Genomic DNA, 25,804 nt, shown 5'->3' on the forward strand with positions numbered 1-25,804 from the left:
ACCCTGGGCAAACATTTGCTTGGGCCCCCTGAACCCTGTCGTCCCCTCCCTGGCATGCAATCATGCCCCCCACCCCAACGCAGACATAAAGTAGAGAGGGCTCTGGTGCATGAATTATTTTGGGCAAGAGGGGGCAAAAGGTAGATTCCCATCTGTCATGCAACTCCAACAATGCTTTGACAGCTGGGGCGCTGCCATTTTCCCATGCATGCAGAGTTGTATTTAGCACTGAGCAGTATTTGTGTGTTTGAGTGTAAGCATGTTTTTGTATGGAGTATGTTTGTATGAATGTAGGGGTGTGTTTGTATGTGGAGATGGCATTTAAATGCAAGTATGCATTTATGTGTATTGTTGGTTTATGAATACACTGGTGTGTTTATATATAATGTTGTTGTTTAAAAAAGAGGTGTGTTTATATGTAGTGTTGAAGTTTGAATGCAGGTGTGTATTTGAGTGTAGTGTTGAATGCTGAGATGTATGCACAAATACACATGCACTGTCACAAACACACACACACACTGTGATACACATACACACAGAGAAACACTTGCAGATACACAGATATACACAATCATACAGATGCAGCTATACAGATGCATTTACACACACTGACACACACACATACAGACACACAACCTGGCACACATGCAGACACACAGATGCACACACTGACACACACACAGATACACTGACAACATACAGATACACAGACACACACAATGACAACATACAGACACACAGATACATAACATGACAAATGCCGATACAAACACTGACACACATGTAGATACACACATTGGCTACATACAGATACATGCACAGGTATAGACACTGGCACACACACAGATACATACATACTGACAAAATACAGACATACATACTGACACACACACAGACATACAAACTGACACACAGACATATACTGACTGACACATACATACTGACACACACACAGACATACATACATACTGACACACACACAGACATACTGACACACACAAAGACATACATACTGACACACTCAATTATGTAACTGAGATATAGAATTTTTACGCGGTCTGGGTATTTCAGCCTAAACTTTGCAATTTATTCTCAGTTTCCCCAGTTTCCTGGTTTGATAAATCCGTGTTTCTCATCTGATTGTCAGAAAAACAAACAATTTATAACATAGCAAAGAATGCATTAATATGGAAAGCCTCCAACTCCCCTTATATTTTACTTTATGTGAAACTGTGGCGGTGTGGGGTGACAGTGACATTGTGGGGTGACAGTGGCGGTGAGTTGTGACAGTGGCAGTGTGGGGTGGCGGTGTTGCATTCAACACACACAGACATACTGACACACACACAGACATACTGACACACAGACATACATACTGACACACACACACAGACATACTGACACAGACATACATACAGACACACACACACACACACAGACATACTGACACACACAGACATACTGACACACACACAGACATACTGACACACACACAGACATACTGACACACACAGACAGATATACTGACACACACACAGACAAACATACTGGCACACACAGACAGACATACTGACACACACAGACAGACATACTGGCACACACACACAGACAGACAAACATACTGGCATAAACACACACAGACAGACAGACAGACACTCTTCAGTTTCCTACCTTTGCAAGAGGCTTCCTTCCATGGGGTCCAGTGTGCTGGCTGGGGTAGTTGGGAGTTGGGGGTCTGGCTCTGCTTGCTCCCCCTGCTCTCTGGATCCTGGCTCAGCAACCTCCCGTGCGGCCCGATGTCTGTGAGGTGGGAGGAAGTGATTCGCGGACGTCACTTCCTCCCATGCAGCCGTTAAGCAAGGGCCCGGTCGTGCTGTTAAAGGGCCACAGCGCCGACCGGACCCCTGCTGGAACATGCTCACTGGGTGGCCCTAAGTGTATGGGCCACCCGGTGGGCCCCTTAGTGTGCGGGCCCCGGTGCAGCCGCGATACTAGCACCGCGGGCTCATTAGGTAGGGAAATATTTTTTTAATGCAGGCGGCGGGGCCCACGGGGCAGCTGCTTTGGGCCCCCCATGAGTAACTGGGCCCAGGGCAGCTGCCCCGTTTGCCCCTCCTTAAAGACGGCCCTGGTCCTCACTTATCTGCGCACATAATACACACTTTGTAGCTCTGAAACCATCCCATAGTGCATAATAAAATGCTTGTGCATTACATCACGATTTTTAATAAAAGACACTAGATCTTGATAATCTGCATCATTTTTGCTTGGGTAAACTATGCATCCGACCAAAGCGCACTTAAAATAGCTACCGCGGAGAACAAGAGTAAGCTTTACATCCATTGAAATTAGGTATTTATTTTAATATAAAAGCAATCAAATAATGAGCTCGATGGCTGTAATAGATGTAGTTTTTCATTTAAATACTAATACAATGGGATACAGATTTCCTTTAAGTAAATTATTGTTTTAGTTTTTAGATTACTATATTTTATATGAGGGGTGGGTTGTTTGTACAATTTATATTTCTTTGGGCGTTCATACCAGCTGCTATACATAGAAGAACTATTTTCATTGTGGAAAGGGGGGCAGTTAAATTCCCTAAAATGAGACTGGTGGCTTTGCATGTGCAATTCCGTTTAGAACAGACATAAAGGTCAATGCTTGCCCGTCTGTTTAGCTATCATTGTGTACTGTCTGGATTTTATGCCAAATAGAACTATAGCAAAGTGCGCTATTTTGCAAGCAATTGCAGACCCTTGGCCGTAGAGTCCAACAGTGGAAAGATATCCTAATGTACAATTTGCACTGAGCGTTGTTTTTTTTGTAAACTCTGTATATTCAAGCACAGCCTCTCTATACTTCACCAATAATCTCTATACAGGTGAACACTGAAAAGCTTCACATTATTACGCCTCCCTCTTACAGTTTCTTGATCCTTCATCACTGTCCCCATATTTGTTATTTGGTGTGTTACATCTTGAACTATTAGCAAAAATATCCTTAATCAGCACAGAGCAAGCTCCTCATTTGATGCACTTGAGCTGCCCAGTATTCTATTAGTAGATTGTCGAGAGTACCTCAGGAGTGCTTTGTACATGATCAGCCCTTAATGGAGCTGGCTAGAGAGGCTCTGCATCATCCTGGCATTTATAAAGAGACATAATAAATAAAGTAAAACTTGCTCTTGTTCTGAAAGTTCTCCATGTTATGTCATGGTGGTATATTTTCCGGTATGTTTCTAAATTTGCTCAAGATTAGACTATTTGGATAGCAAGAAAGAGTTAAACTTGATGTTGCACTGAGAAATCTAGCACATTTTCCATGGTATGTTTCTCAACAAGCTGCTGAAAAAAGGTTTGGCCATACAGACGTTTTAACAGATCTTTTATAGCTTCTGTGTTTAAGAAAAAATTCCCACCCCACGATATACTGCAGGTGGAGAACATATACATGTTATCTGCCCGAGGGCTGGGCATGGAACCGCATCAATAAAAGGATTGGTATTTACCAAGTGTAATGAATATTAATTTAACTCATGAGTGCTCGTTTCAGCATATCCCTTCAAACCATAAGATTATATGAGCAAGGCTTCCACACCTCTTATTTCACTGTGTCTAAACTTGTTATGTCACAACGCCTGTTTGTTTTGTCTAACCATTGCAGAACACTGCAGGAAAAAAAATCTGGTTAGTTATAAATAAAATAATAGCAATAATAATGATATCTGTAGTTTACTTTCAGTTTCTATGGCTCATGGACTGGACATGATATAAAAACAAATCTTGGTCTCACCACCAAATGCAGTTAATGTAATGGGGGCAGGGCCGGACTGGGAAAAAAATTAGGCAAGGGCATTTTTCAATCAGAGCGGCCCCCTAAGAAGGGGGCGGGACCAGAGAGGGTGTGTTTTGTCATCACTAATGACAAGCACGCCCCCTCTCAAAGTGAGCATGTTGGTTCAATGCGCAGAGCCCCGCTTTGTGTCTGAGGGTGCTGTGTGTGTCTGAGGGTGCTGTGTGTGTCTGAGGGTGCTGTGTGTGTGTGTGTGTGTGTGTGTGTCTGGGGGTGCTGTGTGTGTGAATTAATTTTTTATCTAAATGTATATATTTTTTTATTAATAAAAAAAAAAAGGTTATATCCCCCCCTCCCTTCTTACCTTTAGCCTGGGAGGGGGGGAACCGTTCTGTCTGGGAGGGGGAGCCATGCTGCCTTCCTTGCTGGTCCTAGTGGTGAGAGTGAAGGCTAGTGTTCACTCTCGCGAGATCTGAGCGTTGCCGTGGTAACAGCGGCAACGCTCCGACCTCGCGAGAGGAACCCGGCGGAGCTGCTGGCCTGAGGGTCCTCTCTCCTGCCTCCCTCACTCACTCCCCAGCCGGAGCCGCATGTCAGTGCCTCTGGGCCGGTGAGGGAGATCTTTGATCTCCCCACCGGCCCATGAAGGCACACAGCAGGGCCGGCGCTCGGATAGCGCTGGCCCTGCAGGGGCAGGACGGGGATATCCTGTGATCTCCTCTGCCGGCCTCGGCCCACGGCCATTGTGGCCCACCGGGCATTTGCCGGTATGCCTGATGGCCAGTCCGGGCCTGAATGGGGGACTTCCTGTGCAAGTCCCAAGCAGCATGTATCCTGCCTACTTCTATTTCTAGTATATTTGTGTTTGGTTATGGCAAAATAATCAATATTTAATTATACATAATAATAATTTATTAAATAATAATAAAAAAATACTTTCATATAATTATATACAAGGTTGAAAAAAACTGGCTGATATTAAGCAATCATGGGAAATCTTGGAAGTTCTATGCTTTGTCCTGAGGCTTCTGGGCCTGAACATATTCTCCATGCAAGAATGAAGTGTTTCGACATGCCTACTTGGGATTCAGTCTTACCTCCCATGTTCTGTGTCTATGCACACTTTGAATTGTCATGCTTCATAATTTCAGGGCTTGTTGCCTTTATTTTGTCTTGAATTACTCGCTGTTGTCAAGGCCACCTTACCTGGGCAAAAGTAAGAGATATCTAGGTTATTCCCTATCACAGTGGTTCCAAAACCAGTCATCATGGCACAAGAAAAGGTCCATGTTTTGTCAGTATCTCTACTGGAATAAATAATGGAAATACATAAATCCTGGATTGTTGGTGGACCATGAGGACTGATTCTGGAACCACAGCTCTAACAAGCAACTGGAAGGTATATGATGAAGTCTGTTAAATACTAAAGTATAAATAGCATTTTACCACATCACTTAAATACTCTGCAGCACTGATTGATGGTGTTGTGCCTAGATTTTCATGTGCAATAGGTATTTTTATGAAAAAATGACTAGGGTTGTTAGTACTTGCTCATGGTCTGGAAGATACTGAGTCAGATATATACTATATTTTTCCAAATTATGTAATTAAGCATCTGTACTACAATTAGTAGAATATTTCAAATAACTATAATTTTAGTATATAATTACAAGAGATCACTTTGGAAAAAAATTGCACACCGAGTTTTGTTAAGTGAAAACACTATATATTATATTGTTCCTTAAGACAATAATATGGCATTTCTTGCCAACACTGGCATTCCTGGTGTCTGCGTATTTCAGTGCAAATGATGCTCTACCACCTGGATGGCTGTGCTCAATGGGAATTTAGTTCTCCAATATTCTTTAACAGGTATTTGTTTGATTTATAATAAGGGTAAAAATAGAATGTGAGAAACGATGTATATGGGTGAATAGAGACAAAAACACCATAATTTCCTTGGCCTTGGACTACATGGCTGCTAATATATGGTAATGGTTTGAGTCTGGCTCTCAGCCTATAAGTAAAAGTGACCTTGGATACTGCTAGAAGGCTCGAGCAGTTTGACATAGGTCCAAAACACGTTCGAGAAGTTTAATGAGTAGTGGCCGCCTGCTAGGTCTTTATCACAAACAAATATGGTTTATATGGACAAATATGGTTTATATACATATATTTGTACAGTTAAGATTATCTATATTAACAGTCTTTTAGGATTTTTTTTCCCCTTAGAATATTTTAGAAATATATTTAACTTTATCTTCTTATGGTTGGTGTAAGAATTTTTAATATATATGGCACTTGCCACCAATCTGCTGCTTGCCCAGAATTCTACACAGCAACCAATCGAGGAGACGGCACAGCCTAATGTGATCTAATTCTGGCACAAATTGTACTTTCTCATGAGTTATGTCGGTAAAATGTGCTAGTCTCGTCATAATTTTGTGTAACTTCAGCTCCTGGATTCTGGTATATAATTAGACGTCTCATTTCAGTGAGGGCTGACTCAATGCCAGGCATAGCTGACTTTAAAACAGAACCAACACTGTTAACTTGTGCCAGGGTGGTAGTACAGGTCATCTACCAGTGTAGATTTAGGATGCATAGGGTTTAAATAAAATACACAATTAGTACATTCCTGTGGTCACAAGCATATTTTCAATGCTTTACTGACAAATATTTAAAGGGAATTTCCAGTGCCAGGAAAACAATCTGTTTTCCTGGCAGTGGAGGGTCCCTCTCCCTCCCACCCCCCAATCCCCAGTTACTGAAGGGGTGAAAACCCCTTCAGTCACTTACCTGAGGCAGCGACGGTGTCCCTCGTCGCTGTCTCCTCCTCCGCGCCGCTCCTCCTTCTTACTCCGTCGGCCGGTTGGCGAGACTGATCCCGCCCACCGGACGAGGAGACCTAATGCGCATGCGCGGCGCATTAGGTCTCCCCATAGGAAAGCATTGAAAACGAATTTCAAGGCTTTCCTATGGGGATTTGAGCGACGCTGGAGGTCCTCACACAGCGTGAGGACGTCCAGCGACGCTCTAGCACAGATAATCTGTGTTATGAAGGAGGACGTGACCTCTAGTGGCTGTCTAGTAGACAGCCACTAGAGGTGGAATTAACCCTGCAATGTAATTATTGCAGTTTATAACTGCAATAATTACACTGGCAAGGTTAAGAGTAGTGGGAGTTGGCACCCAGACCACTCCAATGGGCAGAAGTGGTCTGGGTGCCTGGAGTGTCCCTTTAAAGGGACACTATAGTCACCAGAACAGCTTAATGTAGTTGATCTAGTGAGCATAATAGCGCCCTTAAATCGTGCCTTAGCAAAAGGCTTCCAAAGAGCTAGCTCTCGTTATGGGCTGGATAATAAAGGCTGCCAGGGATGGAGGTACGCCTCCAGCAGCAACATGAAATATGTTCATACTGATACTGATTTATTATCATTTAATCATAACCCAGATGTTTTTGTAAAGCAACAGTGTTGTACATTAAGAAAAGTTACAAAGAAGTGAATTAACCTTAAAGTGGCACTATCACATCTGGGAACCTTGCATAATTTGCAGTGACATTGACGCTGGGGGGTCTGGTGAACAGGAGGACAGGCACATGCAAGTTTAACTTACTTGAACCTGTCCCTTGTGAGCATCGCCATCTTGTTCTGACTGGTCCTCTTTTGCTCAGGAGCCGACATCACTGCAGTTTAGAAGTGCCAATCCCTCACCCGTAATCAGTGACGGCTGCAGGGAATTGGCTCTGTGTATGGGGCATCCCGCGGTGTTGTAGACCCCTCCACAGACCTCAAGGCTTGCAAGAAGTGCCATTTTGAACGTCACATATGTTGAGAGTCCTACTTCTATTTTTAGGTTCACCCCAGTTTAAAAGTTTAAAATTACATTGTCTCATGTGCTTGGAATTTGTATTAAGAAATTGCTGTGCTGTTAAGACTCTTATTACTCCACCATTATTTTCTTTTGAGTCAGATGTTCTCAGCTGTTCAGTACAAAACGAGCTGACTGTTAGATGTAGTGCAACGTCAGAGCATATTTCGTAATTAGTAACATTTTATATTCAATCTGTCATACAACAAAGGAAAATTACTGCTTTTTTTGGAATATGAATTTTAAATAATCCTCAAAATTGATCTTTTCTTACATTTCAGTCAGTAACTATTACCATGTAACAGTTTTGTGGTTTACTTCCATACAAGAAACATATTGAATTGATAAGAGGCAATGTCAGGAAAATAGATTGTGTGGAAACAAATATGGATTTATCATTTAAAAAGTGATCTTAACTTTAAAATGTACCTTTACAATGTTTACATGCATCCAATCTGGAGTAGATGGGGATAAATACTTCGCCTGTGGCATAACATCCATTAAATGGACAAAGAGTGACACTTTAGGGGTGTGAATTTGGGCTTGCCCAGGCCAGGGACCAGGCTGTCCTGAGAAATTTTAGGTGATTTAATAACAAGAGATTCCAGGTAATCTAGAAAACGAAAGAAATAGTTTTTCTTACACAAACTGATTTTGAAACACATTTATTGTAGTTTAAAGACACATTACTCTAAGTATTATTGTAGTGGCACTCTGTTATACACTCGCACACACCAACAATATGGAGCTTCTAGAAAAGAGGGATATTAAGAATAGAATTGAGGGATAAGGGGATTAGAGCCCCAAATAGCGACTGTTCCTCCTAACTGTGGATAGTTGAGAGTTATTCTCTGGATCAGAAAGGAGTTTTCCCTTGAATATCGTATAATAATTATAAAACCAAGAGACTCCATGTCAGACATGGCGATTTCCCTGGCATGATTTTTTTCAGCCTTGGTTCCTTATATATTTATGTTTATTTTACATTATAGAAAAGCAAAGCATTTTGAACCATTTCTGCTAAAATCAGTACATGGAAACTTTACTGCTACCCAGAGCAATTTTCCATTCAACTGGACAGGTGTGCAGATTTATGGAGATTACAAACATTGTAAGCGTGCAAAGGCAGGTCCTTTTAATTTTTTTTTATAAAAGCATTTATCTATGTACCACATAGTTCATATAATGTTTTCACGTTATGTCAATGTATTTGGAGCTGTAGTTGATGTTGATGATAATCAGAAATAAATTATAATCTCTTTCTGTGCAAAGAAGCAAATAATAAACCAGTGCCGTACCTTTAGGAAAAACCTTATCCAACAAACCAGTGAACTCTAAAAAGCCAGGAATAAGAAAATTAAACCAAAGGTCTTAGGTGTATGATTCAACTGATGTTAGGTGTGTCCATGGGAGGGCTGGCATCTATTGGATAGGGGACTGTACACACAAATGTTTTTTTTTTTGCACATGAAACTCACAGATATTCATGTGGATGGTCCTTACTCATACTGAGCAGACTGTATACTGCAGTCTAGTGAGAAATATTCCCGTTCCTTAGTCCAGGTCCAAAAACCATTAGATCATGGGCTGCCATGCTGAACACAAACTCACACATTGCTGGGTTGGAAACCTTGTATCGAAGAGTCGTTCGTGGCGAAATTACCCTCCTATTCTTTCGACTGGGTTCCTCACGTTCCCTGTCATTTCTAAACCAGAAGTTCTAATTCCGCTTTGCAAATAAGAATTTTGGCCATCCTTGGAAACAATTAATTGTAAATAGAGATATCAAAGAAGACGAGAAGGACAACAGGTGTTGGAGGAACCTACTTGAGTTCTGGATGATGCCAGGGGCACCAAAACTGCTGCAGTTCACTGTAGTGGTTATATTACTCAAAGTGCCTCTTTTAAAATGTGCTTAAACTTGCATGCTAAACCTGACCTGAAAACTGAACCAGAAAATGTCCTTCTGTGGATATTGTTGTCTTAAGAAAGGAATGTGTTGCTGATTCTTTTTTTACTTTTATCACCTGCCTGATTGCAACTTGATTTGTTGCCGTTAATCTAACAGATATATTTAGAAGTCAACAACTGACATTGATTTAGTAGTCTTGGCCAGCTTCATGTGCCCAGTTTTAACCTTTGCAGATTTTACTTTAGATTTTGGAAGACCTTTGTTATTAAATAGGACTATTTTTGAGTACCGTAGCCCATATACCTGCCCTGTTGGTTATAGTAGTTTAAGCACATGACTAGTAAGTGGTTTTTAGTTCTTTTTGTTGTCTTGTTTCTTTGTTTTTTAAGAGATACTGGTCGAATAATTTGTGAAGTATAAATCGATTCTTATATCTTTGTATCCTAAGTGTATTGTATTATTTTTGCAGAAGAAAAGCCAATATTTTTTTTTTACTTACCTATGGAATTTTGGTAAAGTACCTTGCGCTTTTTACAAAATAAACTGTTTTTTCTTCCATCTGATAATTGATTTGCTTAAATCTAAAACTTACCTCTCAAATGTAACTTTTCCACTGCTTATGCCGGAGGGGGTCTGTTTGACCTCAATGCTTAATTAGCACAGTTTTTTTTGCGTTAACCTGGGTTTTTGGTGAAGGCTTCTCCTAAAGGTACCACACTGCTTTATTATTTGCTTCTATGCCTGACTGTATAGCAAGATTTTATTATCATTTATATCTGATTATCAACAACATAAACATGTTCTAGATCTCTAAACACATTGCTATACAGGGAAAGCATTACATGAACTATAGCATAATGCTCGGGGATAAATTCAGTCTTCATTCGTTTGTTTGAAATTTGTATTCATTCATTCGTGTTTCTGACGAATTAACGAATAGCCATCTGAATTTCAGGCAGTAGCAAATGCCAAAGTGTTTAACTGGGCATGCGCAGGAATTTTGCATCGCTATTTAGTGGGGGCAGATAGCGTGTCCCACAGGGCCTTTTCTGAAAATCCGAGGGCTACTTAAAAATGGTGTCACTTGGGGGCGGGGCCGGACTGCCATGCTGAGAGGTCGCATACAAGACGAGCTCCTGCAGAAAAGCGACAATAATGCCGGTGAAAAAGCAAATAGTATACCCATCTGCAGTCTAGAAGCAGCGGTCATGCGGGCAAAGAGGCACTGGTGCTCTGACCACAAGCGTTCTGACCCCTGAAAGGGCACATCGGCATAGCTGCATCTGAGGCCTACCCGGGTGGTGAGTGAGGTGGACGGCCGCTGCCTCACTATCCTGCCCTGTGGTTTCCCTTTGGAACTCTGACGCCACACAGTACAGGCCTTGTTTCCCCCCCCCCCCCCCCCTTTGGACCGGTGGGGGTTATCCCGGTCCCAGGAGACTGTTCCCGCGACCCGCAGCACCTTAGTCACAAAGGGCCCCCATAACCAAAATGGCGGAAGTGGCAGGCAGACCTGAAATGGCGGCAAAGCCAGAGACCACCATGTCACAGCAGATCAGAAGTCTCGAGGCTATACTGATCGTTGAAAAGCAGAAGGGCTCATTAACACAGCTTAATCACCACTTACTGACCTACGAACATGTGGGATTCCAGGCTCCTGCGGCAATGTACAGTCGAGACCTGCTACCCGATCCCTCACCACGCAACGCTGATAACCCTGCCGACCTGCATGACACTCCTGCGTTCCAGCTGCCTCCCAGGGAGGATCGGGCAGAAGCAAGACATCATACACTGAGAGTACACTCACCCCTCTCAGCACACATCATGCTGGACTCACTCCTGACATGCCAAAGGTTTTGCAGATCGGGGGTTGGATAAACCTGCACTGTCTGGAGGTCTCTCTCAAAGTCTGGGCTGCATTCAGCGGAGATGGCTCCTGACAGCCCTGCCATCTATGCAACCTGATGTACTCTCTCTACACTCTAAGCAGTTAAAACTACTTGCATAGCTTAAGCTTTTTTTTTTTTTTTGTCAATCTTTGTTTTTATTGAGGCATATGATGGTTCAGTACAGAAAATAAAGTGATGGGTTAATGCATGTTAAACATACAGTTTGCATAAGTGTACACAATAGTTGCATGTATTCCCAAGAGTAGCAGCCTCTTTTTTTTTCTTTTTTGAAAGTTTAACAGTAGAGTTATCCGTACAGGTTACACAGACTAAACAAATAAAAGAGTTACAAGATAATTACGCTTATGGTTCGTTCGGTGAAGACGATTTTAAGCAAGCTAGAAATAGATGCAATACATCAAATAAAAGCTTTACATTCAAGAGTATTATCATGTGGAGCATCTAAAGTAAGTGATTCAGGCTAGAACTGAGCCGTGGAGGCCAAGATAGTAACAAGTTAAACTGAGACCACAGGGTTATAACAGTCGTATAATTTAGTTATGCTAACAGATAACAGGTAGGCCAGCATATCGTACAAAATGCCACTTAGTGTCTTGTGCAGCTAAGCCTAGGTATGATGTTTAACGGCCTATGTCAGCCAGACCGGGATAGAGGTTTTACACAGGTTTCAGCAGCTTATTAGCAAGCCGGTTCGCCAGTAGGGGTACCGCTCGAGTGGCCTATGGATCTTGCACCGCATGGTGGCAATCAACATTAGGAGGTATGTGGGTTATGAGCCTAACATAATTAACCAGCCTAGTCGCATTAGTGAGAGCATAAAAATATCGCTGGGCAGGACTGGTTAAAGGGTATTCATGCATGTATTACAGCGCTGAAATATAGGGCAGCATGTATGGTGACTGCCTGGAGTGTCCCGTCTGTTACTGCATATTGTCCAGTGGAATATGCCTGCTGTGCTCCGGGGTGTATGTGTTCTGTCCGTTGAACCGTTGAACCATGGGTGGGCAGGTTCCTGTAGGCGGTATCCGGGTTGTGTGGCCCAGGCCATGGGCAAGCTTTTAGAGAGTCCATTGATGGTGGTTGGTGTGTCCGGTCATCTCGGTTATATCTCGCGCCGGGTGCGCCGTGATGCCTCAGTTGCTTGGTCGTAGGATTTCCCGGCGTTGTGACAGTGCCAGTACCATGGGTCACCAGCCTTCGGCCTGGGGCCTTCGTAGGCGCTCGCGCCCTTGCGCCATTGATCCCATCAACAGGATCGTGGGCCCCGGGTTCCGCCTGATTGCGGTCTGTCCCCGGGGGATATGGCAGGCTGTAGAGGGGATCCTCTTGGTGAGCGCCCGGCCCAGAAGAGGGGTGTGTGGTCCCACAGGTAGCTCCGTCTACCGGAGTAGAGTGATGCGTTTCGGTGAGTTACCGGATTTAAATGTTGCTGAACGGTTTGTGTCACCACAGGTTTGCAGCTTTGTATTCCATGTTGGGTACTGTCTGCAGTCTGCCTCAGGGTCTGCCGGTCTGGTCCCGCACACGTGGCCGCCGCCATTTTGACTGCGAGTCTCAGGCCTGCTTGGTGGGCGAGTAGTGCCTTCGAGTGTGGTCATAAGGCTTGGACCGGGATCACCCCCCCGGTCCGGTAGGGGGGGAACAGGACCGGACCTGCCGATGTGCTATGCGCTTGATCGGCTCCGTCGGGCAGGATAGCGAGGTGGCGGCCGTCCACCTCACTCACCGCCAGGTCGGGTCCCGCTTGGTGCTGCAGGGATCCCGCCTCCGGGGGACTGGAACTTTAAGAGCGAGCCTCACCCCGACTTCGGTAGTCCGCATAAAAGGTTGTTGGTCGCTGGGTGCCCCAAAAATCGCGGGATATAGCGTGTATTTTACTCGGTCTGCAGGAGCTGCTCTTCCCTGCGACCGCTCGGCTCGGCGGCCCGGCCCCGCCCCCCTTAAGCTTTTTTCATCACTTACTCTCCTATTAATTTAGCTCAGCATTAAGTTTCTCATGTCATAAATCACTACGATGATACTCTACATAATAAGCATAACTTAAATATATTCACAAAGCATGTTAAACTTAAGAGTTATAGGACAAGCCAAGTATAATGCTACTGACCGCTGAGACAAAGGCTTTTCTGGTAACCTTACCTTTTTCTTTTTCAACATTATAAAATGTGCATTGTTCCTTTTGTCACACAATTACTATACTCTGTTTGATGTTGTGCATGCACCAGCTGTTGTGGCAGTGCATCCTTGTATATCTAACCTATGCACAAATCAAATAAAGAATTATAAAAAAAAAAAAAAAAATGCTGTCACTTGTCAGCTCATTAAAAAACTGAGATGAAGCTTTTCTTTTTTTAGACAGTGCTTCCAGGCCAATGGACCTGGACCAAAAATTGGGTATTCATGCTATTCAGTTGGCCCCATTTGTTTAAAAGAGATTTTGATGCTTACAGCAAACTGGTTAATATAACAGCACTGATTACCTCAATGCTTTGGAGAGCCCTGAATATAATAAGAATAGTGTAATGGTGGTGTTTCTATGAGTTTATGTATTAAATAATATTTTAAAAATAGGTGACTGGCATCAAATAATGCAGTTTAGGATGGGCCTAATATGGCTTAACTACCATGAACATGACAACCTACCTTCCAAGCCAGTTGCCTTACTAAATAAAAAAAGCAATTAAATTTCAAACAGCTGGAACAAAAAGAACGACTAGGCAGGAGGAGCAATGGAACGAACATTCATATGGATAATAACTAGGAAAAGTGTATGCCTAAGGATACCTTATATAGCAAAGGATCAGTCCAAGTGTCATAACACTAACTGTGTTTATGTTTAATACCTGTGTTCTCGTAATCTTAGACATATTAAATACCAGATTTTCTGTATCACCCGCTTCCTGATAAAAGCTATTTATTGGATGTTGTAGGCAGTAAAATTTATTAAGCTTGAAAATCAACTCTTACATGTCTTAGAAGCATCTATGGATAAAGTTATAATGATGGGGGATGTCAGCTGTTTCATAGACTAATTAAATTGTCATTTTCTTATGCTCGAGGCAAATGATGCAAGAGTTTGTGGTGGGATAATCTGGAGTGGTGGAGTGACATCTTAATCTTACTTCTGATGTATTGTAAGAGCAACGGAAACATGCCTATCTCTTTTTCAACATTTTATTAGAATATTTACAAGGCGTTTTTTTCCATAACTAAATATTTAATTGAAAAAAAACCTCCGATATGGGAAAAATCTTGATTTCATTTATTTTCTCTTGGGAAGTGAATTAATTACAAAATCCCTATATTTGTCATAGGGAAAAGTATTTTTTTATGAAATTATCATCACAATAATAAAAATAAAAAATGCATCTTCTATTGACAAAATGTGAAAATGTATTTTGGCGTTATAGTGGGAGTTATATATTAATTTATTATAGCAAGAGCTGGTTCCTTTAATCATTTGGTTTAGTCACTAATGCAGGAATTGTTGAAAATCAACTGGAATTGACAAATTCTATCCAAAATAAATAAATATATATATATATATTTTATTCTTCAATTTGCAATATAGACCCAAATGTATCATTACTTTGACAAGTCTACCCAGCTCTCAATTTAGTGAATTAAATCCCAAGTCTGTGAGTGTGTGCTATATGTGAATGAATAACTCACTATATGACTGGTTGTATCTGTTTTATGTTGTACAGCGCTGCTGTACATGTTAGAGTCATGTGAAAAATAAAAAGTTATATCTTTTATTATAACAATCATTTATAACACAATGGGATTTCATCATTAAAAGTACTTAAAATAAAAGGAAGCAGATGGTAAGTCTGATTGTTAGAACAGATATCTTTCTATTCAACACGACTAAAACTTTGCTAATTGACTATTGTGAATTATTTAAAGAAATGTCTTGGAACAATAGTTAATGTAGTCAAACAGAGAGAAAAATGTATATAAAAATACATTTATTATTAGTTACAAATTGGTATTATCCAAAAAGTGTCCAATTAAAAAGATTACATTAAAGTACTGATAATAAAAATATGTTCATTTCTAAGAATTTAAGAATCTTACCATATTGCTGTTAGCTGGTACACCCTGAAAAAAGTTTAATATTTCACTGGTACTAGATAATTCTAGTTGCATGTTTGCTTTTCCCTTATCTCCATTGGTGTTTAATTTAAGTAATGCAATGTTTGAATGTCCAATTCTGTGTTACCTGAATATAACTGCTTACAGATCATAGGTGAGTTAAGGTTTTATTTTGTAAAATGCTGTAATTTTTGTCTGTGTTGATCCACTGGCTGGATTCTGTGTATGTTCTTTTACTGTCTTGTTGGAGTTACTATGTGCTGGGTAGAACATGTACTTTGTTGGGTAAAAACAGCCTCCCAGATGTTTTGATAACATTGTCCTTCCGCCAATTAGCTGGCCTGCCTGGTTTTCCTTTAGTGTGGCCTGATAGGTTAAGGGAAACTCCAGTGCCAGAAAAACGATCCGTTTTTCTGGCACTGGAGGGTCCCTCTCCCTCCCACCCCCCAATCCCCGGTTACTGAAGGGGTGAAAACCCCTTCAGTGACTTACCTGGGACAGCGGCGATGTCCCTCGCCGCTGTCTCCGCCTCCGCGACGCTCCTCCTGGTGATTACGTCGGCCGGTGGGCGAGACTAATCTCGCCCACCGGCCGAGGAGACCTAATGCGCATGCGCGGAAATGCCGCGCATGCGCATTACGTCTCCCCATAGGAAAGCATTGAAAAATAATTTCAATGCTTTCCTATGGGGTTTTGAGCGACGCTGCAGGTCCTCACACAGCGTGAGGACGTCCAGCGACGCTCTAGCACAGGTTTCCTGTGCTAGAACCCAGGAAGTGACCTCTAGTGGCTGTCTAGTAGACAGCCACTAGAGGTGGAGTTAACCCTGCAAGGTAATTATTGCAGTTTATGAAAAACTGCAATAATTACACTTGCAGGGTTAAGGGTAGTGGGAGTTGGCACCCAGACCACTCCAATGAGCAGAAGTGGTCTGGGTGCCTGGAGTGTCCCTTTAACGCTCTTTTGGCATGTCCGAATCTTGCTAGAAGAAGTAAAATTATCTCATTATTATGTTGGTGACAGATGGGGGTGGGTGTTTGTTGACTGTTACTGTGACTGTTATATTTGCCACTTGAAACCAGTTTGCCAAAACCCACAGGGACGTTACCCATAGCCTCCTTCCAAACAAACCTCAGTACAAAAAGCTGTATTCGCTTTAGTATTTGAAGTGTATTTTTAATGTTTGCTACACATATTTGACAACTAAAGATTTGTAATAATCGTGCCCGTGTACCCTATGGACAAGATGTTTGATTAGTAAATACAATAGCTAGATAAGTTGCTAATTGTCCTTGAAAGTTGAGATTATAATTATTCTTGTTGTACTACTGCTTTTGTGGTTGCAATCTGTGTGGTGTCAATTAGTGGCTGCAATAGAACAGCCACAGCAGAACAGTCTGTAAAACATTTAATAATACGAAGTTACAGCGCACATATAAAAAAATATATAATTATAAATCTTATTAGGCTACTGAAAATCGCCTATCTAAGAAAACAAATATGAGGTTCAGTTCCAACATATTATGTTAAGCCCAGACCACCAGCCCCCAAGCTTCAGAGGCCCTTTTAGAGGTGACCACAGGTGTGTGTGTGTGTGTGTGTGTGTGTGTGTGTGTGTGTATGTATATATATATATATATATATATGGAGTTTTTCAATAGTAATGTCACTTTTATTATAACGTTCATTTAGCACATATATAATTTGCATTGTGAGTATATTCATCCAAGAACTAACACTTTAATTGTTTAGTTTCTACATTGTTTTTAACTGCTTTTATCACATTAATTTTGAATTCTGTATACTCAAAATGCTCTTACAATAGATTAATTGAATAGCACTATTTAATTAGTCTTCCACGTTGAAATTAGTGTAGAACCCACCGATATTGGGGTACTGTGAAGTAGTGGTGGGCTTAAAGGATCACTATAGTGTCAGGAAAACAAAGTGGTTTTCCTGACACTATAGGGCCCTGAGGGTGCCTCCACCCTCAGGGTCCCCCTCCCGTGGCACTGAAGGGGTTAAAACCCTTTCAGCCACTTACCTTAATCCAGCGCTGGGCTCCCTCGGCGCTGGAGACCTCTCCTCCCTGTCCGACGTCAGCTCCCCCGTCCGACGTCAGCTCCCCTGTCCGACGTCACTGGAGTCGCCTCCAGTGTCGCAGATGCACCTCTAGTGGCTGTCCGGAAGACAGCCACTAGAGGCTGGATTAACCCCAAATGTAAACATAGCAGTTTCTCTGAAACTGTTATGTTTACATGTGAAGGGTTAAAACCTGAGGGACCTGGCACCCAGACCACTTCATTGAGCTGAAGTGGTCTGGGTGACTATAGTATCCGTTTTAACACAATATGGCCATATGGTGGACCTGAATCTATAAACATGGAGCAATCATAAGAAACCCTCCTCCCCCACAATAGTAATAATATTCCATTGGCTTCCATGGTGATTGCTTTACTCTGTCAGCCTAAAAATATGACTGGGCACGCTGAGATTGTAATGAGACGAAACGGCTAATGATATCATTGGCTAAGTGAAAGGTGACGTGGGAGAGGTAAGGGTAACTTAATGCAAGTAACAATAGGCATAGACAAAAAATGGCAAAATTTGATTGTAGCATTAGTATCACGAGTAACAACATTTCTGATGAGACCTTTCTAGTCACCTTCATTCCTAGCTGTATAAGGCTTGGTTAGCACTGTCTACCCATTTGTTAATATGTGGCATTCGATGATGACATGTATTTGGCTTTGCCTTTGGTGTGGATGGCAACCATCTCTCAGCTGCTGCTCTGCCTGTAGTTAGCAGTGGCTTTTATGCTAAATTAAACCCAGACAGGTGGCTTTAAATAGGTCAGCTATTGAATTTACATGTGAACTTGAACTAACTCATCACTGGACGATCTGACTTAATGGACAATTACCATCCCTTTTTAATAAATTATATAATAAAATGTATTAAATACAAAAGCATATCAAAACTAAATAATAAAGATAGATAGTGTATACTTGTCTATTAATATTCTTTGCTTGAAACAAATCCATGAGCTGTTAGCTGCTTAGGAGCTCCTTATCGGTCTCCTGAGCTATGTACTGCAATGCAGGGATAGCTCATTGGCTGAGAGTGTAATCTGATCACCCTCAGCCAATGAACTAAGCCTTGTAAGCTGTAGTGGTTATGGTGCTTGAAGTATTCATCGAATCTGATAACATAACATTACACATGAGCATGGATATGGAAGTCCCTTAAAGCTTGAAAAAAGTATTTAACAACTCTTTCAGGTACATTAAAGTTGCAATCTGCTGCATTATGTGTATTAACTAAACCTGGGAATACACTGCACATTAGGATTTTATTCATTAAGCTCTGAATTGTAGAGAATTTAAATCTGAATGGCAAGAAGGAAAAATTCTCAACTAAATGGCAAGAGGGAAAAATTCTCCAACTCATCTGCAATCATAGATTTTAGCCTAACAAGAGTGGTACACAGATCGAAACCCTCCATCAAAAAGGTGTGGGTGTGCAGGTTTGCCCAATAGGTAGATTCCCAGATGTTGTAGAACTACAATTCCCAAGATCCCTTGCATGCCTTTAGAATGCATTTAGAGTGACAAAGTGGCATGGAAGCTGTAGTATTAAAACATCTTAGGATCTACCTTTTGGGCACCCCTGCCTTACCACCACCGAAAGTATTTTCCATGTGAACGTGAGTGTCAGAACTGGACCATGGAACAATGGAGGAAAGTTGCCTGGTCTTATGAATCAAGTTTTCTTGTAGATCAGGTTAATGGCTAGGTTTGTTGTTTACCTGGGGAAGAGATGGCATCAGGATGCACTTTGGGAAGAAGGCAGCCTGGCATAAGCAGTTTTATGCTCGGGGCAATGTTCTACTGGTAAACCTAGGATCTTTGAATGTTACTTTGATATGTACCACCTTCTTAGAGATTGTTACAAACCACGTACTACCCTTCATGTCATTGGTGTTCCTGATGACAATGACCTCTTTAAGCAGGATAATGCACCCTGCCACACTGCAAGAATTGTTCAGGAATGGTTTGAGGAACATTACAAAGAGTTCAAGGTCTTTTCTTGAGCTCCAAATTTCAAATCTTTAAATTTGATTGAGCGTCTGTGGGATATGCTGCGACAGCAAATCCAATCTATGGAGGCCCCACCCCACATTGCAACCTGCAGGACTTAAAGGATCTGGTGCTAATGTCTAATGTGCCAGATACCACAGGGCATGCTCACAGGTCTTGGGGAGTCCATGCCACTATTCCTCAGAGCTGTTTGGACAGCACAAGGGAGACCTACATGCAGGCCCGGACTGGCCATCGGGCACACCGGGCAAATGCCCGGTGGGCCGCGATAGCCGTGGGGCCGAGGCCGGCAGGGGAGATCACAGGATCTCCCCTGCCAGCCCCTGCAGGGCCAGCGTGCTACCCGATCGCTGGCCCTGCATAGTGCCTCCATGGGCCGGTGGGGAGATCAAAGATCTCCCTCACCGGCCCACAGGCACTGACATGCGCCCGCTGGCTGGGGAGGGAGGGAGGCAAGAGAGAGGACCGGCGGAGCTCTATCCAGCAGCTCCGCCGGGTCCTCTCGCGAGGTCTGAGTGTTGCCGCAGTTACCGCGGCAACGCTCAGATCTCGCGAGAGTGAACTCTAGCCTGCAGGCTAGAGTTCACTCTCACCACTGGACCACCAGGGAAGGAAGCATGGTCCCCCCCTCATGGCAGAACGGCTCACATCATGGCAGAACGGCTAAAGGTAAGAAGGGAGGGGGATATAACTTTTTTTTTTTTTTTATTATTATTAATACAAAAATATATATTTTAATTTAAATACAAAATACATTCACACACACACAGCACCCAAACACACACAGCACCCCCAGACACTCACAACACCCACAGCACCCCTAGACACACACAACACCCACAGCACCCCCAGACGCACACAACACACACAGCACCCCCAGACGCACACAGCGCACCCCCAGATGCACACAGCGCACCCCCAGACGCGCGCACCCCCAGACACGCGCACAACGCATCCCCAGACGCACGCACAGCGCACCCCGAGACGCGCGCACACAGCACCCCCAGGCGCGCGCACACAGCTCCCTCAGACGCGCATACACAGCTCCCCCAGACGCGCGCACACAGCTCCCTCAGACGCGCGCACACAGCACCCTCAGACGCGCGCACACAGCACACTCAGACGCGCGCACACAGCACCCTCAGACGCGCGCACACAGCACCCTCAGACGCGCGCACACAGCACCCTCAGACGCGCGCACACAGCACACTCAGACGCGCGCACACAGCACCCTCAGACGCGCGCACACAGCACCCTCAGACGCGCGCACACAGCACCCTCAGACGCGCGCACTCAGCACCCTCAGACGCACTCAGCACCCTCAGACGCACTCAGCACCCTCAGACGCACTCAGCACCCTCAAACACAACACCCTCAAACACAGCACCCTCAAACACAGCACCCTCAAACACAGCACCCTCGCTCACACACACAGCACACTCCCACATATATATATATATTTATATATATATTAACCCTCAGTGAGTTAAAGGGAAACTCCAGTGCCAGGAAAACAATCCGTTTTCCTGGCACTGGAGGGTCCCTCTCCCTCCCACCCCCCAATCCCCGGTTACTGAAGGGGTGAAAACCCCTTCAGTCACTTACCTCAGGCAGCGACATGTCCCACGTCGCTGCCTGCTCCTCCCCCGCCGCTCCACCTTCTTCCTCCGTCGGCCGGTGGGCGAGACTGATCCCGCCCACCAGGGGAGGGCTGGCAGCCTTAGACCTGGGGGGCAAAACCAGTCAAGTGGCCCATTGCGCCACCAAATCAGTTCACCATCCATGCCCACCTTTTCCTGGTTTTATAACGGATATTGATGTTATGCTAATCAGTAGCTGTTTGCCATACCCACTCCTTCACGGCTCTGACTTTCAATGTTGTCAGAGCACAGGATGAGAATCTCTGAGCCTGTGCTCTGACTCACTAACTGAGCGCCGGAACCATGAGGGAGAGGGTATAATCTGACTGCACCTACTGCTGGTGCGCACCAGTGGACCACCAGCGAATCGTTTCAATTGAATATGCTGGTGTCCCCAACTTGTGAGCTGTGTTGGCTACCGGGTGCCTCTGTTGTCATGGCACCCTGCGTGACCGCACAGCTTGCCCACCCCAACGGCTGGCCCTGCTGACACACACTGACGTTACTACTTAGACATCCCTCAATATTAATACAGACATCAGAGTAAACACCAATAAACTGTGGAAACAGAGCTGATCCCTCCAAATTTATAAAGGTTTTTCTTAGAGGATTTATTGTAAGATTAAATCATGCCTCCTCCTCTCTCTCTCCCATGCGCTGCTCTGTAGGCTGGGAGGAAGTGAAGAGTAATCACAGTCTCCCAGCACAACGTCACCTGTGGCTGTATGGGGAACAGCTGTTTAATGTAATGCTTGCAGGACGGCCAGCTGCCGCAGAACCTCTTTGTTCCCGTCTCTGCAAAGGGCTCCAGGCACTGCTTGCTGTGAGTGTGAGCCACTGTAAATTAGGGGCAGAGGGCACTTGTACTGCGGTAAAAACGGATCTGGGCAGGAGGAGAGTGCTGTGCAAGCAGTGCACTCCCCTCCTGTGGGTCACCAGTAGACTGATGCACCTGCCCAGGATTTTTGCCGCCCTAGGCAAAAGAAAAATTTGCCGCCCCCCCATGTGACAATGCCCCACCTATATGATCTGCCATATGAACTAATGCCAATGCTGCACACAGTGTGTGTTTACATTAAAAAGCCTGCAGGGACAGGCTATAGACACCAGAACCACTTCATTAAGCTGAAGTGGTTCTGGGGACTATAGTGTCCCTTTAATGTGAGGTAAATTATAGATTAGTGTCACTAATAATATCCTGGATTGCCTACTTACAATCAGATGAGGATGGTGATGGGCTGCAGTTTGGCTCCACTGGTCTGGTGTAGAACAGGATCTCTGGAGGCTGCTTGTAACTGTAGTCACAAAATTCAAAGTTCTAGTAGAATGGGAAGCAGCTCCATTTTTGGGGGGCCCCTTACACAGCTCAAGGTCTGGGCCTCAGGGCCTGACGGTGAGTATGCCCATAAGGCCCACCTACATGTTCCACCCATGAGTTCGCTCACAGGGAGTGGAGTGTGTAGGGGATGTGTTATGTGTTATTGTAGAGGATCTAATGTGTGTGCTTATGGTAGGTAGTGTATAGGGATACCAGTTTGTGTAGGTAATTCAGTGTATTTGTTTGTAGTGGAAGCAGTGTGTGTTTGTGTATAAGGGATGTATTGTGTGAATCTGTGTTTGTATGCATAAGGGATGCAAGGTGTGTGTCTGTAAGTGTGTGCATTGAGTGTGTGTAAGAAATGCATTGTGTTTCTGTGTATATGTAAGAGAAGCAGTGTGTGTGTTTGCATGTGTGTGTAAGGGTTTGCATTGTGTGTTTCTGTGTATGTAGAATGGGAAGCAGCTCCATTTTTGGGGGGCCCCTTACACAGCTCAAGGTCTGGGCCTCAGGGCCTGACGGTGAGTATGCCCATAAGGCCCACCTACATGTTCCACCCATGAGTTCGCTCACAGGGAGTGGAGTGTGTAGGGGATGTGTTATGTGTTATTGTAGAGGATCTAATGTGTGTGCTTATGGTAGGTAGTGTATAGGTATACCAGTTTGTGTAGGTAATTCAGTGTATTTGTTTGTAGTGGAAGCAGTGTGTGTTTGTGTATAAGGGATGTATTGTGTGAATCTGTGTTTGTATGCATAAGGGATGCAAGGTGTGTGTCTGTAAGTGTGTGCATTGAGTGTGTGTAAGAAATGCATTGTGTTTCTGTGTATATGTAAGAGAAGCAGTGTGTGTGTTTGCATGTGTGTAAGGGTTTGCATTGTGTGTTTCTGTGTATGTGTGCAAAGGATGCATTGTCTTTGTGTGTAATGGATGCATTGTGTTTCTCTGTGTGTAAGGGAAGCATGTTGTGTTTCTGTGTGTGTAGGGATGCATTGTGTGTTTCTGTGTACGTATAGGGATGCATTGTGTGTGTGTGTGCGCGTAGTGTGAAAGAGCTCCCTGTCCTGCCCCCTGTCCTATACAGCTCTCCCCTGCCCCTTAGTGGTCTCTCCACCCCCCCCCCCTCCCCTAGCAGTCACTTCTCACACTCATCCACCCTCCCTGTGCTCTTCTCACCCCCCCCCAAACCTCCGGTGTTCTTTTCACCCCCTCCCTCCCTGTGTTCTTCTCACTCCCCCCTCCATGTGTTCTCCTCACTCCCCTCCCGTTCTCCTCACTCCCCTCCGGTTCTCCTCACCTCCCCCCCATGTGATCTTACTCACTCCCCCCCAGTTTTCTACTCACTCCCCCCACCCTCCCTGTGTTCTTCTCACTCCCCCAACCTCCCTGTGTTCCCTCCTACTCCCCCACCCTCCCTGTGTTCTTCTCACTCCCCCACCCTCCCTGTGTTCTTCTTACTCTCCCCCCTCCTCTGTGTTCTTCTTACCCCCTGTGTTCTTCTTACTCCCCCCCGTTCTTCTTAATCCCCCTGTTCTTCTTAATTCCCCCCCTGTTCTTCTTAATCCCCCCAGCCCCCTGTTCTTCTTAATCCCCCCACCCCCCTGTTCTTCTTAATCCCCCACCCCCTGTTCTTCTTCTTAATCTCCCCACTCCCCCGGTTCTTCTTAATCTCCCCACTCCCCCTGTTCTTCTTAATCTCCCCACTCCCCCTGTTCTTCTTAATCCCCCACCCCCCTGTTCGTCTTAATCCCCCCACCCCCCTGTTCTTCTTAATCACCCCTCCCTGTTCTTCTTAATCACCCCCCGTTCTTCTTGATCCCCCACCCCCTGTTCTTCTTAATCCCCCCCCACCCTCCCCCACTGTTCTTCTTAATCCCCCCCAACCCTCCTTCTTCTTAATCGCACCCCCCTCCTTCTTAATCACCCCTCTTCTTATTAATCTCCCACCCCTCCCCCTTCTTCTTAATTCCCCCTTCTTCTTAATCCCCCACCCTCCCCCTTCTTAATCCCCCACCTCTCCCCCTTCTTCTTAATTCCCCCCTCTTCTTATTAATCCCCCACCCTCCCCCTTCTTCTTAATCCCCCTTCTTCTTAATCCCCCACCCCTCCCCCTTCTTCGTAATCTCTCCCCCTTCTTCTTAATTCCCCCCTCTTCTTCTTAATCCCCCACCCCTCCCCCTTCTTCTTATTAATCCCCCACTCTCCCTCCTTCTTCTTAATTCCCCACCCCTCCCCCTTCTTCTTAATCCCTCACCCTTCTTAATCCCTCCCCCTTCTTCTTAATCCCCCACCCCTCCCCCCTTCTTCTTAATTCCCCCCTCTTCTTATTAATCCCCCACCCTCCCTCCTTCTTCTTAATTCCCCAACCCTCCCTCCTTCTTCTTAATTCCCCCCCTTCTTATTAATCCCCCACCCTCCCTCCTTCTTCTTAATTCCCCACCCCTCCCTCCTTCTTCTTAATTCCCCCCCCTCTTCTTATTAATCCCCCACCCTCCCTCCTTCTTCTTAATTCCCCAACCCTCCCTCCTTCTTCTTAATTCCCCCCTCTTCTTATTAATCCCCCACCCTCCCTCCTTCTTCTTAATTCCCCACCCCTCCCTCCTTCTTCTTAATTCCCCCTCTTCTTATTAATCCCCCACACTCCCTCCTTCTTCTTAATTCCCCACCCTCCCTCCTTCTTCTTAATTCCCCCCCTCTTCTTATTAATCCCCACCCTCCCTCCTTCTTCTTAATTCCCCAACCCTCCCTCCTTCTTCTTAATTCCCCCCCTCTTCTTATTAATCCCCCACCCTCCCTCCTTCTTCTTAATTCCCCAACCCTCCCTCCTTCTTCTTAATTCCCCCCCTTCTTATTAATCCCCCACCCTCCCTCCTTCTTCTTAATTCCCCAACCCTCCCTCCTTCTTCTTAATCCCCCCCTCTTCTTATTAATCCCCCACCCTCCCTCCTTCTTCTTAATTCCCCACCCCTCCCTCCTTCTTCTTAATTCCCCCCTCTTCTTATTAATCCCCCACCCTCCCTCCTTCTTCTTAATTCCCCAACCCTCCCTCCTTCTTCTTAATTCCCCCCCTCTTCTTATTAATCCCCCACCCTCCCTCCTTCTTCTTAATTCCCCACCCCTCCCTCCTTCTTCTTAATTCCCCCCCTCTTCTTATTAA

The 25,804-nt window shown here is 44.4% G+C and overlaps 1 protein-coding gene across 4 annotated transcripts in view; it reads left to right on the forward strand.

Moving 5' to 3' along the window:
• The window catches only part of LAMB3 (laminin subunit beta 3), a 162,752-nt gene that overhangs the window by 94,617 nt on the left and 42,331 nt on the right, over positions 1-25,804 (forward strand). Inside the window, exon 1 of one of the 4 annotated variants that reach the window (XM_063450940.1) lies at positions 10,176-10,292. The exons of the other annotated variants lie outside the window; for them this stretch is intronic. The gene's annotated coding sequence lies outside the window, so the exon portion shown is untranslated. Of the gene's footprint in view, positions 1-10,175; positions 10,293-25,804 lie in introns of those variants that run through there. 4 annotated transcript variants of the gene reach the window in all.

This window comes from Pelobates fuscus, chromosome 1, assembly GCF_036172605.1.
Source record: "Pelobates fuscus isolate aPelFus1 chromosome 1, aPelFus1.pri, whole genome shotgun sequence".
Taxonomy (NCBI): Eukaryota; Metazoa; Chordata; class Amphibia; order Anura; family Pelobatidae; genus Pelobates; species Pelobates fuscus.